A 16874-nucleotide genomic window follows, 5' to 3' on the forward strand; every position below is an offset into this window, starting at 1 on the left:
ATTAATTAGAAGTTGAATTGTTACTTTTTATTTTTAGATTTTGGATGCAATAATAGGAAAATATACAGTAAATACTATACATTTTGACATATCTCAAGAATATATGAATATTTCTTAATTATTTTGCTTCATTGCATACAAAACAAGTGTAAACATAAATACAAATTAAAAAAAACTGCATATTTATGTATACATTGTTCACCGTGGTTGTTGCCGTAAAGGCAAAATTTAAGCAAAAATTATCCTTTTTTTTCATTATTTTTTAAAATTAAAATTACTTAGCATTACGTTTTAAATTGTTTTCACTTATTAATATGCTTATCTTCGAATTAATATGTTTATAGTTAAAATAAAAATACCATTTTTAAAAAAATGGTACCCGAACGAGGTCGGATACCTTAAAAAAAATTCCAGATTTAGATAATCATCCATTCTGCAGAAAGCACACCGAATTAGACACACTCAGTAATCAAAACATTCTTTACGCAAAAGAATTCTTTTCTGTATCTTGAGAAGTTACGGTTGTTATATCATGCATTTAGTATTTTCAATCGTTTGGTAATGATCGTTTTCAATCGTTTGGTATCTTAATAACTAGATTTGTGAGATAAATTTGGTATCTTAATTACGAGATTAATACATTTGTGAGATATAACTCGTTGCGTTAAATGCTAACCCTACCACACAACACACAAAAGTAGATTTATAATTAAAAAAATAAATCTCGCTCAGAGCATTATAAACCTAACATTTCAACTCAGTTAAAATATAATATTTCTTTAAATATGAAGCTATAGCATACATATAACTTGTTTTTAAGAAGAGGCGTAAACAATATTACTTAATAAAAAGGCGTGTCCAAGCCTAAGTAAACAACGTACCGACTGATGCAGCCTATTCTAGGATTGAGCCGATTGATTGCCTCCTAAGGCATTCAACTTCGTCACAATTTTCATAGTTTCTTCACTTCAGATACTACAGGTATCAATTCGAATCCTGAAATTCAGGATATTCTATTCGAAGTTATGATCAATAATTTAAGACTGCTTAGTAAAAGTGTTTAGAGTTTTTAATAAAGGTGAACAAACCGATATTAAGGTTGTTTTTGCTGGGTTTCTACTGCACTGCGGCAGTACTTCCCAGTAGCAATGAGAGAACTCCCTAGGCACCTGGCGTTACGAAGAACTCAAGTGAATCCTTTAGCAGGAGAACATCATACTAAAACAAACCGATCATTTTTATTAAAACGACAGGACGGCTGTCAAATATTTAAAAAGCGGTAGTGACTTTCAAAACCGTACATATTATCTCCCCACTGTTTTACCATGGAGGTAAGAAAGGAAGGAGTGGCCAAATCAGCATTAGAAGTGAAACACTGCTCCGAAGCTTCGGTCACCAGATGGGGTGTTTTTTTGTTTACATTCAGAAGCTCTTTTGACAGCGCTCTGATAGTACTTCGACACACGACAGTTACATACAAATCAAAAAATGGGATACTTTCGCATAAAAGAAACATTCCCAGTATGATGGACAATAGCAATTTGTATAGTTTAGCGACATTTACGCAAAAATCACATCTTGGTTATTTTTCGATAACTAACAGTAGCGATTTTGATTATGAATTTGTTTCATAAAATTCTAAGCTAATGAACTATAAAAATATTGTTACGAATTTGGTATTTAAAAAGCTAATGTTAGTTCAATTATAAATTAAATGGTTTTATTTCTCGCGCAGTGCAGCGCGTGACGAATATTAAAAGAAAGCTAAGCCGGAAAATTGAAAATACAAGAGCGAGTGCATTAAATAAATAAATATCTCTTATTGATTTCGAGAAAGTACTGGAAAATTCTAGCGCGTGATTTTTAAAATCCTATAAAAGGAGGAAAACATCTCAGTTCGTAGTAGTTGCTTAGTTTGTTGTTGTTTAGAAAACTGCTCTTGTTGATTGTAGTGAATTCGCGGATTAGCGTTCTTTAGCTATTTTGAATTACGTACTATTGGACATTTGAGAAGTTAAAGGATAACTACTGTGAGGTATTGTAATACTGCATGATAATTTAAGAAAATTTAAGCATTTTTGTTGTGATAATAATAAATTTTTGTTCATTTTTCATCGGACTTGTGCATTCATTTCCTAACGAACCCGTACGCACGCAACAATTTTTGGTTTAAAGAGTGGGGTTTGAATGCCACTAACAAGAGCGATGGAAGAGCAATTAAGGCAGTTAATATCAGCCTTTGCCTGATTTAAAGAAGAAATGAAAGAGGAAATGAAATTGGGCCAGGAATTTGTTAAGGACGAAATGAAAGCCGTTCAAGCTGGTCAAGAAAAGATTGAAGCATGTCAAGAAGAAATGAAAAGAGAAATTACCTGCATAATAGAAAATAAATTTGAAGCTATGGAAGGCAGAATTAACACAGTTGAAAATAAAGTTGGACAAATTGAAGAAAAAGTTTCTTTTGTAAAAGATCAAATTGAAGAAAGAGTTTCTTCGGTGAAAGAAGAAATAGAAGAAAGAGTTTCTTCTGTAAAAGAACATATAGAAGGGAGAGTTTCGGCTGTGGAGGAACGAATTGAAGGAAGAGTTTGTGCCGTCCACCACCAAATCGAACGACAAATTGATGAGAGAGTTTCTGCAGTTGCCAAAGAAATGGAAACTTTAAAGAAATTCGTAGCGACTGCAGGGAGCAAGAGTGATGATTTTAAATTCTTACCGATGCCTGCTCGTCCATCTCTGAAGCTATCCACATATGATGGGAAGACATCCTCGCAAGACCCAGTTTTCTATGGTTGCGGATGCGAATGGATGGGATTCCCAAGCTAAGGCCTGTCATCTCGCCGCTTCTTTAAGAGCCGACGCAGCGGATATCCTTCAGACTCTTCCCGAAAACAAAAGGTTAGATTTCGAAGCTCTGTCCGGCGCCTTGGAGCTGCGCTTTGGGGAGAAGTGTTTAAAAGACTACAGAAGGCTCCAATTAAAATCTCGTCAACAGAAGCCTACCGAAACACTTCAGGAGCTCGCCACGGATGTTGAAAGGCTGTTCCATCTCGCCTTTTCGGAATGCCCGACAGAAACAAGGGAAATCCTGTCCTTGCAATACTTTATAGACGGCATCCGGGATACTGAAATACAGAAAGCTCTACTAATGGCGGATGTAAAAGATTTAAAAAGCGCTCTAGTGTACGCCATGAAATTCGAGGCAGCCCAGCAAGCCACTCGTCGAGACCGCCACCCAGTCAGATCTGCTCAAGTCCAGGAGGCAGGGGATCAAGTCACCGCTCGTCTAGACGATTTAACTAGACAAGTGAACGCCTTGAGACGGAATATTGGTGAGAAGAAACCGACCGTTAAGTGCTGGAACTGCGGTGCTGAAGGACACATACGACGAAACTGCAGAATTACCCAGGGTACGGATGTTAAGACCTCTTCTAACAAGCAGCAGGGAAACTAATTAGTGGCCATCTCGCGGGGCGGAGGTTGCCAGATAATGAAAAGCCCCAGTTTAAAGCGCTTCAGATTTCTGCAGTGAGAGGCGGCAGTAATGGACTTTTCATAATAGGACATATTAATGGAGTTCCCTGCGATATGACAATAGACAAAGGAGCCAACGTTACCATCATCCGAAAAGATTTTTCTCAACAACTGGAAAGCAAACTTATCTGGACGCCGCCCTGCGTTACCCTACAGACTGTGTCCGGTGAGAAGATCGACATCAATGGAAAAGTAAATGTTAACATCACGTTTGGATGTGCCGCTTACCATCACACGGCATGTATAGCAGAGATCACTGATTCTTGCATACTCGGATTGGACTTTCTAAGGAAATACAATTTTTTCTTGGACTTTAAAAATAACGAATTGCATTCTGCGTCTGAGGACATAACGTTATTTGGAATTAATAATGAAGAAGTTAAATCTGTCCACATAATCATAGCACAAGACAATATCACAATACCGGCAAGAACAGAAATTTTACTCCCTGGATCTACAGCCGAAAACAGAGATTTCCGCTACGGCATCATAGAATATCCCAATAACTGTAATAGCCCGAAAGGAGTACTAGTAGTCTCAACACTCGTCGACCTATTGAGAATGGTTATCCCGGTGAGAGTTGCCAATGTAACTGAGAAGGCGAGAGTTATTAAGAAAGACGACGTGGTTGCAGCATGTACTCCAGTAACCAGCATTGAAAGAAAGAGCAATATCCCCGAATCCGTGTCCTCATCAGAGAGCATTACATCGGAGTTATTGCAGAATGCGCAATTGAACGATGAACAGAAGAATGCTGCCGATCGCGTCATTAAAGATCTTCAAGTTGTTTTCTCCCGCTCGTCTTCTGACGTGGGTCGAACTAGTTTGACACAACATAGAATAGATACCGGCGATCATCCCCCGAGCAAGCAACATCCAACACGTCTACCGTTTGCTAAACAGGAAGAGGTGCGAACACTGTTAAAAGATATGGAAGAAGGCGATGTCATCGAGCCTTCAGCGAGTCCATGGGCATCTCCCATCGTTCTCGTCAGAAAGAAAGACGGCTCAACAAGATTTTGCGTTGACTATCGCCGGTTGAATGAGGTTACGAAGAAAGACAGTTACCCTCTTCCTAGAATTGATGACATTCTAGACACTCTTTCTGGAAGCAAGTGGTTCTCAACACTTCATTTAAAGAGTGGGTATTGGCAGGTAGAAATCCATCCTGATGACCGAGAAAAGACGGCATTTACTACGGGACAAGGACTTTGGCAGTTCAAAGTGATGCCGTTTGGACTGTGTAATGCACCGGCAACATTCGAACGTCTTGTGGACACTGTTTTGAAAGGCCTTTCCTACGAAGCCTGCCTGATATACCTGGACGACATCATCATCGTCGGAAAGAGTTTTGAAGAACATTTAAAAAATCTTAGGAAGGTGCTTCAGAAATTGAAAGAAGCCAATCTGAAGCGGAGTCCCGCTAAATGCAAATTGTTCCGAAAGGAAGTGACTTACCTGGGACATGTTATCTCTGCAGAAGGTGTACGCACGGATTCTGAAAAGGTATCAGCGGTTAAATCCTGGAAACGTCTCGAAAATGTCCATCAGCTGAGAAGCTTCCTAGGGCTTTGCGCCTACTATAGGAGATTCGTGAAGGACTTTTCTTACATCGCAAGACCCCTTCACAAGCTAACAGAGAGCAAGCAAACGTTATTGTGGACAAAAGAATGCGAGGATGCATTTAACAACTTAAAGGAAGCTTTAACATCTGCTCCAATCCTGACGTATCCTCAGCTCGAGAGACCATTTATTCTCGACACTTACGCGAGCAATGAAAGTGTCGGTGCGGTTTCGTCCCAAGAAATAGACGGCCAAGAACGTGTAGTAGCCTACTGGAGCAAATGCCTGTCTAAACCAGAGAGGAATTACTGTGTCACCAGGAAAGAGTTGCTCGCCATAGTCAAAGCTGTAGAACATTTCCATCATTATCTATACGGCAGAAAATTCCTCCTCCGCACGGACCATGCTTCATTGGCCTGGCTTTTAAATTCCAAGAATCCTGAGGGTCAAATAGCCAGGTGGATACAGAGACTCCAAGAATATGACATCACTATCCGTTATCGTAAGGGATCATCACACGGGAACGCCGACGCTCTGTCTAGACGACATTGCCCAGAAAACTGCCGATATTGTTCCAGGGTGGAAGCGAAATACGAGCTGCTGACTCCGGTCGCAAGACAAATTACAACATCAACATCGGCTGATCGAGACCCTTGGAGTGATGATGAAGTCAGACCAGCTGGAAGACCGCGACATTAAACCCATAATTGATTTAATGGAGTCATCAAACAGAAAACCTACTTGGTAGGACATTTCAACCTGTTGTCCTACCACAAAACAATACTGGGCACTCTGGGATTCACTTCACATTCGAAACGGCGTCTTATACAGGAAATTCGAATCGGATGATGGGAAGACGTTCCGATGGCAACTTATACTTCCAAGATCCCGGATTCCTGATGTCCTTAAATAACTACATAACAGCACTACAGGAGGTCACTTTGGAATTATGAAGACTTTACAGAGAGTTCGTGAGCGCTTTTACTGGAATAATGCAAAGGATGACGTGCAAAAGTGGTGCCGATCTTGCGATGCCTGTGCAGGTCGTAAAGGACCGAGAAAACGCAGCCGAGGCATGCTGCAACGTTACAAAGTAGGGGCGCCTTTTGAACGTATCGCCTTTGACATCCTGAGACCTCTGCCGCGAACTGCTGATGGCAACAAATACATACTCGTTGTCATTGATTACTTCACCAAGTGGCCTGAAGCTTATCCTATTCCTGATCAAGAGGCTGTCACAGTAGCTGAGGTAATGATAGAGCACTGGATTTCCAGGTTCGGAGTGCCTCTTCAGTTACATTCCGATCAGGGAAGGAATTTTGCCTCGGCAGTAATCAAAGAACTATGCAAACTACTCGGCATTGACAAAACTCAAACTACGCCATTGCATCCCCAGTCGGACGGCATGGTAGAGAGGTTCAATCGAACCATCCTTAATAACCTCTCATTAGTGGTTTCCAGAAACCAACAGGACTGGGACAAGAAATTACCACTCTTTTTACTGGCTTACCGCAGTGCTGTCCATCAGACTACCGGCTATTCTCCATCACAGATGCTCTTCGGTCGTGACCTTCGCCTGCCTTGTGATCTATTGTTTGGCCGCCCTCCGAATGCTCCTTCATCGTCTGAGAAATATATTCAAGATCTCCAGGCCCGGCTTGAGGTGATGCACAACTTTGCACATGAGCGAGTCAACTTGGCGACGGAGAAGATGAAGACTCGATACGACTAAGAGCTACTGAACATCAATTCCACGAAGGAGACAAGGTGTGGTTGTGGAATCCGACTCGACGGAAAGGACTTCGTCCGAAATTACAGTCACCTTGGGATGGTCCGTACACGGTCCTAAACAGACTGAATGACGTCGTGGTTCGGATCCGTAAGTCTTCGAACTCTAAACCTAAAGTCGTTCATTACGACAGGTTAGCTCATTACTATGGCCATAGTGCGTAATGTAAATAATTGTAAATAGTATAAGACCATGGTCCCTTTTGTTTTTAAATGTTAGTATTTGATATGCATTTAGCATTTGATTTGTTCAAGTTAGTTATTGCATTTATTGTTCATGTTGTTTGATATTGTAATGTAATGTTTATGCCACAGTTGTAAGTTTAGCTTCCTGTCCAGGGATTGTACTGCCCGGGACGTGCAGTCCTTGGGAAGGGGGCAGTGTTACGCATTTGGTATTTAAAAAGCTTATGTTAGTTCAATTATAAATTAAATGGTTTTATTTCTCGCGCAGTGCAGCGCGTGACGAATATTAAAAGAAAGCTAAGCCGGAAAATTGAAAATACAAGAGCGCGTGCATTAAATAAATAAATATCTCTTTTTGATTTCGAGAAAGCACTGGAAAATTCTAGCGCGTGATTTTTAAAATCTTATAAAAGGAGGAAATATCTCAGTTCGTATTAGTTGCTTAGTTTGTTGTTGTTTAGAAAACTGCTCTTGTTGATTGTAGTGAATTCGCGGATTAGCGTTCTTTAGCTGTTTTGAATTACGTTCTATTGGACATTTGAGTAGTTAAAAGATAACTAATGTGAGATATTGTAATACTGCATGATAATTGGAGAAAATTTAAGCATTTTTGTTGTGATAATAATAAATTTCTGTTCATTTTTCATCGGACTTGTGCATTCATTTCGTAACGAACCCGTACGCAACAATATAGATTTTAGCAAAAACTTTATGCTTAAAGAATGAAAAATACCTCACCGTAACTTTAAATTGTACACATTTTTCGATACCCTTAATACAGTATTCGCTACTTTTATTTTATATTCCAGACGCCAAAATGTTTTAAATAAAATAATTTTTTTCACGTCCACATATTATTGTAACGTGTACTTTTTAAAATTAGTGTAAATTACTTTACTCGAAAAATATAGTGAATGACAGAAATTAAAGATTTCCACATGCCGGAAATGAAAAATATGAAATATATATGCGTATTTATGCATGTGCTTTCAAAAAGCATGTATCTGCCTTTAACAAAATACGTAAATATTTATTAAATTATTTATAAATGTATTTGAAATAAAGGATTTATTCATTCATAAATAACTGTGAAAGTTACTGTGAAGAAATCTAATTATTAAATGTATCTAAATTTATAATGATTATAAACATTATCTAAATATATAATAACCTTAACATTGAATTGTAAACATAAATTGACATCCCGTTGACAAATAGGTTATAAAACTATTTAAGCAAGAATTGTTCGTACTGGAAAGCAATCTGTTAAAAGGTATTTTAAAGCAATTTCTTTGAGATTCGTATATAAGAAAGTAATAAAGAAGAGTTTTGGAATATGTATTGTTGAAATTTATGGTAAAAAAAATCTGATAAGTATAATTAAAAGAATTATTCCCCTTACATTTTATAATAAGTCAGTTACAAATTTTAAATAAAATTAAAAAAATAATCCTTACTTTATTCCCTTTCAGAAATATTCAGAGGAAGTTAATCCTTAACCGAATTAAATCGAATTACCTTAATTTTTTTTCTAATGTAATTAACGAAAACTTGTGAAAATGTTTCAAATTAAACCATTCTGAGAAAACTGTTCTGTGAAAAGTATAGCATTTAATTCCGTTCAGAATGATTGTTTAAAAATGTATTCTTTTCCTATACTTAGGACTCTGAAGTATTGTAGAAAAAGAAAATATGTACATTTATATGCATATTTACGACGTAATTACAAAATATTTACATCTGATCGTGCCAAAACCCATTGAACTCAATGGTAAATTACCCAATGTTTTGGTCATCAAAGAAGAGATCGCCAGTGCTTCAAACCAGGGTATGGGGAAACCGATTTAGGGCCACTCGATCTAACCAAAGAATATCTAAGGAATCTCCTTAGAGATTCTGTGATCTAACTTCCTACCTCCATGTGTTTTACCATCTCATAGTATTCCCAAATCTTATTTTTACTTGCTGACGCATTTTGCTAGTTATAACTAGAAATAAAACTAACTTTTATTTTATATCGATAACTTAATTCCCTCTCAACTTCATATTTGATTGTTTATACAGCAAACTATTCATTGGTGTTTCCATATCACGTGATATTTTGGGTTTGGCTAGATTGAGGTGAGGAAAATGAGATTTGGCGAGGTTTGGTGTTCATGTTAATTGGTTGGCACGTTATCGACTTCAGTACCTGTAAGGATGTTTCGTCTGGTGTGTAATGTAAGTATATTAAATGATTAATTATCAGTGTGCTAACAATAAGAGACTAACTACTTATTTCTCGAAAAATACTGTGACTTTGAACAGAAATTTCTTATAAGTAAATATTGTGTGAAGTGTGCAGTATCTGTAGCATTAGCCATTTGCTCCAGTGATTTTGGAATGGTCGGAATTTTGTGGTCTACTTTGGTCTCCATTATTTTTGCCTGGAATACAATGAATTTCTTTCCTAAATGTTATGCCGTATTGAAGTGCTTAGTAAGCTGAACGTAGTAGTAACATTAAAAATGTTAATTTAATATCTGTAACTGATAAATATTTAAACAAAGCTAAAGGTATTCCGAAATGTAATTATAAGATTTTTCATGTTATGTTTCTTTACTCATCGTATCACGTGTGATACAAAATTGTATTATTCTTGTTCAGAAATTTTTGTTAAAAGTTTGCTAAAAAGAAAATCGAGTGCGTATATGACAAGAACTGTTGAAATTATATTTATTCTTGTGTTTCAGATTTTTTTATAATTTCTTATTAAGTTTTGCTATAATTTTCATTATGGTACGTTCGGAATCCATTATGCTTGCTATTGATGAGGCGTATTACGTTTCATTTTGACTTGGAGTATATTAACTTGAAAAGAACTCTAGAGATTTTTAAACTATGTGAATTTTATTAGAATACTTTTTCAATAAAATAATTTTCGAAATATTGCACTTGCTTTTGTTTTGTAAGTATACTCTGAACTGTGGTATTAAGCTATTGATGTTTATATATTTTTAGTGTGGCATTATATTAATATTTGGTGAATTGCATGTTATAATTAATAATTATTGATTTCATTCCTTTTGATCTATAATTAGATATATCTTATAATCTATAATGCAGTGTATCACAAACCAATAGTTGTTATGGATTATAAGGAATGAAATTAATAATTGTTGGTTTGTGGTACATTGCGGATACCAGAATTATAAGGTAAGCTAGATAATGAAGTATGGATAAATGATTCTTAATCATTAAAAATCAATGATCATGATTTTCTTAATGTCATATACATGTAAATTATTTCTTATACATAAGGTAAATAAATTTTCTATGTAACGGTATATTGGGTAGGGTGAGGCAGATATTAAATTACCGTAATTCATTCACCATAAGCTATTAAATTTAGATAGAATAATAAAGTACATAAATGTAGTTAAAAATAAAATAACTGTTTTTGGTTAATGAAAAACATTTCTTATGTTTTACCTACAGTTTGGATCAGATGACTCCAAAATAGTATGTAAAGATTACATGTCTTTTAAAAAAAAAAACTGATGTTATGAAATAATTGTGAAAAGATCAATAAATAATTCATGATATATATGTTGTCCATATATCTAAATTAGTGTAGTTTCTCCACTGTGTCCCCACCCACAATAAAAATTTGTAAATTGTGAAAAATCGCTGTGTGTGTGTACTGACAGAATTGGGCATAACATGTCAGGTGGTCGTCTTATAGTAATTCTAAATACAACCAAAATATGTATGTGCAGTTTGAATATTTCATGGCTGATGCAGCATTTAGTTTATTATTTTATCATCCTTTGGAATTGTATATCTGTGAAAGTTTTTTACCTGATCATTTTACAGTTATAAATTCTCTCAGTTATAATTTGGTATAAATAATTATGATTTTTCATTACCTATGTCCATATACTTCACTTTGGGGATTGAAAGAAAATTCTGATAATGAAATATCAAATATGTATTATTAGCAATTATTTCAAGTTAACTGATAATTATAAATATACATAGTGTGTTTACTAAGGACTAATTTCTTTTTAAGAAATTCCAGGAAACTTACCAAATGATAATTGATAGGCATCTATAACTGACATACCAACTTACTTCTCCTAAAATATTATCTCCTTATAGGTGGAGTTTTCTGTGATGTTAATCATTTGCTTTTGAAGTTGTGGGCTTAAAAAGCTGGGGGAAAAAAAAAAAAATAGCTGTAAAGTTTTGTTGCAAGAAGGGGTAAAAAAAAAAATGGGGTTTAATTGTATACAGTACATACAGACGTTTGGAATGGTGTGTAAAACATGGAGAATTAGCATTAATGCCATAGATAAATTTTAATTGGTTCAGATTATTTTGTGCTAGATGTAAAGTTGTTCATAAATCCATGTGTGGCTTCCCTATTCGAATAAGAACATCAAAAAAGCTTGAACATTATCTTGGGTGATGGTTAATAAGTTTATTATCAGCAATAATTCTACTGTCAAAACTGTTGCAGAAGGGCTTGAAAAATAAAATTATTTTTGTGCTGGTTTACCTGCATTCACTGCTGATAAGAAAAATAAAATTTCTGTGTATAATGATTGAATCCAAATGGCAGGTGTTAAGGAAGCACTATTGTAGAGAATCTGATAAAACACCAGCAAAAATAAATCAGTTCAAGTTGGCAATCTCGTAAGTTTGCTTGTTTGGAGGTAGCAACTATTCCTCTTAGGTTCCTTTTAGTTCCTGTCGTAAGTGTTCACAGTTTGCATGCTGTTATATTGCATTCATCTTTACGCATGTAATTTATTCTTCATTTATGTATTATTTTGATATCCTATTTATTTTTTCTAAATGTTTGGGCAATGAATAGTTGTCTGCACTAGTGCATCTCGGAAGTACAGTACAAAGTCTGTAATCCGGACTCGTCGGGACTTCGGCGATTCCGGATTATAGATCATCAATTTAAATCTGGTAAGATGACATGCAGAAATCATACTATTAAAAATATGAAACTGTAATTTATGAAATAAAAAGCAATTATGATCTAGAGGGTATCAAATTTTACAAACAAAAAGCTTAATATTTATTTGTTTACTTCATTAAACATTTCTTTCAACGCGCGCATGCGTAAAGCATATATGCGTAATGTATGCGCATTCTTTACGTGCATGTGTAAAGTTTGTGGCTTTGAGGTCTGGATTATGCATCATTCCAGATTACGGACTTTGTACTGTATTATTGTCTTCATTGGAAACATGTTCCGAGGGGCTTGATATGAAATTATGCCACTGAAGAAGGGAATGGGGCATGTTCCGTTATCTTTGGATTCATGCCATGAGAAAAGAATAAATGTCTCAGCAAAAGGCATTTTCACTAAAACTAAATTTTTTCCTGAGAACAAACATACCTCTGACTTGTATTATTTTTCAATGAGAAAGTTAACAAGGTGAAGTTTAAATTAATGCAGTTACGAAATAGCTACAACAAATCAAGTAACTTCGCCTGAAACAGTGAATGACACACTTTAGTAATTCTTTTATTAGATTATATTTGAGTAAATTCTATTGTTTTGCATTTCTAATTATTAAATGTCTATTTTTATTTCAAAGGTAATATTTTTGTTTGTTTATTATTTTGCTAAAGTATGTTGGCCCCATTGTAGCTGGCGCAAAATATTTTGCGCTTGAAATTTAATTTGCATTTTTATTAACCCTCCGAGTACAGGATTTTAGATCCGTCATGAAGACCAGTATTTTAACAGCATTTATTAATTTAGTTTGTATAATTACTTATTTTAGTCTGCATTTTCATAAACTTACATTCATTAAGATTATATTTACATTATTAAAAGAAAGTAAGAAAGCAAAATATCTTAAATTATAAGCTAATATATACCAAGTAGCAAAACTTCTGATGATCGGATAAACCAGGTCATAACGCTCAGAGGGTTAATGTTATACTTTTTACCCTTATACAGATAGATGAGTTTATAACATAAATGTTAAGTATTAGTCAAAATATGAAAAATTCTCTGGAGGGGCGGCAAATTAGGTCTTCATACGCGAGCAGCTGACATCCTAGGATCAGCCCTTTGTGTTAGTACATAAAGAAAATTTGTAGAAGGACTCGTAGTAGAACTAATGCAGCAGCATCAATAATGACAGTAGAAGTAATATCCCATGAAAATAAGAGATGATGTAAATCAAGTTGGCATTATTATTCTTTAGTGTGCAGAACTGATTTTCTAGTGGCGCTGTATGGCCAAATATGTATCTATATTTCTGATTCCTTGTAGATAGTCCTGAAGTTTTGTTAACTAAGTTAAGTTAGCCTTTAACTATATTTTATTTTGAAAATAAAATTGTGTCTTTGTAGCAGTATTAAACTACTGATTTATTTATATAATGAGAAAAGCTGATGGGTAGTCATGACTAGTAAGAAATTATCATGCACTTATCCTTGTTCAAACATTGGTCCATGTTCTTAATCACAATTTTTAAATATATGAATCGAAGGTGGCCTGTGGCCATTTTGCATTCAGTAACTTGGCGTTATTTTTGTTGGCTTTTCTTTTTTATTAGGTATGGGTTTAGGAAGTTTTCAACTTCATTAGTATCAAATGTTTACAAAAAATTCATCACATGCATGGCAAGTGAAAGGACAAGATTGGACTTCTACTTAGACTTCGTACTTTTTTGTTATAATGCCCCTAACTATATTTGGCAATTTTAGATTTGTGCTAAGATCTCGCCATAATTTTGCCAAGCTCATCCAAATGTAAAAATAAACAACTCATTATATTAACAGTAATACTTGCATGTTTCCTAAGAATATTTTTAAAGAATCTATGTCTTTATTTTATTGCATATAATTATTCCAGTTTAAAGCAGCACTTTCACACATATTAAGCGGTTTGTTAACCATTTCATGGATGTCAACTCCTCTGCCCAAGAATACGTAAATCTAATAGCAGTGACAAATGGTTTTTCTGGAACCACATGAACCATATTCCAACACCGAGGCACTTCTTTTAGCAATTTCTAAAACTGCATTTCCAGTTGATTTTATCGTTAACATAAAGTTTCATGTTGTGTCCCTTTTCATATACTTGTTTGTTAAGTAAAAAGACCACTTTCATGAAAAATGATAATGACATCCACCTCATTATTTCGTAAATTAAAGATTGTTAATGTCATATATAAAAATGAATGAATATATTTTAAAATGAACAATGTGAATTCAAAAGCCTAATCAAAAATGAATAACGTAAGAACAAAAATGCAACATGGTGCTAATCACATAGTGAAGTATAGGAACACACAGCCAAATTTTTGCGAGATGTCTCGTTTGATTGGCAATTCAATCTTGGGGGCCCATATAACAAAGAAATACTGAAAATTTTTATTTAATGAATATAAAAATTAGATGATATTAAATGTATTATGATATTAATAAACAAATGTAAAGATTCTCCAAAATAGGCAGCGAGTTTGCAGCCTTTTGGGGGCAGTGCGGATAATGTGAAAGTACTCGTGCATTCTACACTTGGGAATGAATATGGGATTTCAGAAAAAAAACTTATATTTGTAACATTTCTGAATTTGAATGTATGTAAAGTTGAATATTTAGAACTTTTTTTTTTGACTTAAAGGGGCAAAGTGTCACATTAAAAAAATCCATAGTAAGTCAGTTTGCAGTCTGTGAACTTTGGATTACCTCAAACGGGATTTTAATATAGGAATGTTTAAAAAATTTTTTTAAATCTCATATTATTTCTTAGATGTAAGTAATTTGCCAGCTAATGAAATAGAATCTTTACTATTAAATTTTAGTTAAAAATCTGATGTAGACATCACAAGACTTCCTCTACATCCTACCAAATTACTTGTTCATTGGTCACATCTGGTTTGCCCGTACGGTGTACGTGCATCGATATTTCCCCCTTTCTTATTTTGATTTGCCTGTATTTTTAATATATTGAAAGAGAGGCTTTAGTATTAGAACATTTCAATAGATGGCGTAGCTTGTCCATACTATTTAAAATCATTCTCACCAGTTTTTTCTTTTACCGGAAGTCGAAAATATTTTGCATTCTTGGTTCTTGAAAGTTTTGCTACACGGTTTTTTGGTTGTGATTTCAAAGCTTTTTAGTTATGGATGATACAATAGATGATGATACTCTATTGTTTGATGCTTCTGATGATTTGGATACAAATTCAGAACTGTCTTGTAATGTTCTGGAGAATTCTTCAGATGACACGTGAAGTGAGATCAGCTCCGATGAAGACTTGACTTCTGCTAGAAATTTTATTGAAATTGATGTAGAAAACCCGCCTCTTCCGTGTCCCAGGTTCAATCTTACTGGTGTTCCAGCAGTAAATATACAAATTGATGATACTTCTGATGAACTACAATTTTATGAAGCATTTATTGATTCTTCTTTGATGAATAAAATTGTGGAAGAAACAAACAGATATGCGACACAGTGCATCCAGTCAAGCACTGCAAAAAAATTCTCAAGAAGTAAATTTTGGGAACAAACAACTCAGGAAGAGATGCATATATTTTTTGCTCTGGTTATACTGCAAGGAATTATAAGGAAGCCCGCAGTTGATCAGTACTGGAGTAAGATACATTCCACGCACACGCGTTTTTTTCCCCAAATAATGATTGATCATCGATTTCACCTTTTGCAACGATACTTACATTTTTCGGATAATTCAGCATTTGATGCACAAAGTCACGAATGCCCAAAATTAGTAAAATTGTGGCCAGTTTTGAAACATCTGAATGAGAAGTTTTGCTCGATGGTGACACCACAACGTGATGTAACTATAGATGAAAGCCTTATGCTTTTCAAAGGAAGATTAGGGTGGAAGCAGTATATTCCCCTAAAAAGAGCAAGATTTGGAATAAAATGCTTCATGCTGTGCGAATCGATTTCTGGTTATGTATGCTCTGTAATAATATACACAGGCAAAAACACAATTCTGAAACCAGAGTTTTCAAATCTATGTATTTTGTCACAAGTTGTTATGACCATGATGCATCTGTTACTGCATAAAGGATATTGTCTTACGACGGATAACTATTATTCGTCGCCAGAATTAGCTGATAAATTAATTTCGTGTCGAACGGATACATATGGCACCCTGAATCTAAAGAGAAAAGAAGTCCCAAAGGAAATGCAAAAGAAAAAACTAAAAAAAGGAGAAATCATTGCATTTCAGAGAGGAAAAGTTACTGTTATGAAGTGGATGGACAAAAAGAATGTTTCATTAACGTCTACTATTCATAATACTGCAAAGGTAGAAATACAGGTCCGCTCTGAAACGAAACAGAAACCAAAAATTGTTATGGATTACAATAACACAATGGGAGGAGTAGACCGCATGGACCAAAATTTTTCAAATTTTGAAGTCATTAGAAAGAGAGGAAAAAAATATTATAGAAAAAAATTTTTCCACATTTTTGATATTGCCGTATGGAACTCGTATGTCGTATATTGTAAAAAAGGTGGAAAGAAAACTCAGTTACAGTTCAGACTTGATCTTGTTGACAGAATTATCGAGAAATACCATTCTGGGATGACTTGCAAATATGGACGACCTGGTTCTGAGCCTAATCCTTTGAGACTGACCGAGAGACACTTCATAGAAGTTATTGCTCCAACAGAGAAAAAACTGAGACCTGCCAGACAATGTGTTGTATGCTATTCCAGGAGGAATGAAAGTGGAAAGAGAATCCGAAAGGAAACACGGTATTTCTGTCCTGATTGTGATGTAGGACTTTGTCTGACACCGTGTTTTAAATTT

At 35.0% G+C, this 16874-nt stretch overlaps 1 protein-coding gene and 1 pseudogene across 3 annotated transcripts in view; one reads left to right on the top strand and one right to left on the bottom strand.

The window, feature by feature from the left end:
* Nucleotides 1–16874, bottom strand: part of LOC146999238 (uncharacterized) — a 193322-nt gene that overhangs the window by 85867 nt on the left and 90581 nt on the right. The window lies entirely within an intron of this gene.
* Nucleotides 9182–16874, top strand: part of LOC118199331 (E3 ubiquitin-protein ligase TRIP12 pseudogene) — a 40123-nt pseudogene continuing 32430 nt past the window's right edge. The window contains exon 1 of one of the 2 annotated variants that reach the window (XR_015042076.1): nt 9182–9291. The product of XR_015042076.1 is annotated as an E3 ubiquitin-protein ligase TRIP12 pseudogene, transcript variant X1 (transcript). Of the gene's footprint in view, nt 9292–9354; nt 9639–16874 lie in introns of those variants that run through there. The other variant, XR_015042096.1, reaches the window with a different exon arrangement.

This window comes from Stegodyphus dumicola, chromosome 1 (assembly GCF_044657685.1).
Source record: "Stegodyphus dumicola isolate Sdum_Otavi_A_Nest chromosome 1, ASM4465768v1".
NCBI lineage: Eukaryota > Metazoa > Arthropoda > Arachnida > Araneae > Eresidae > Stegodyphus > Stegodyphus dumicola.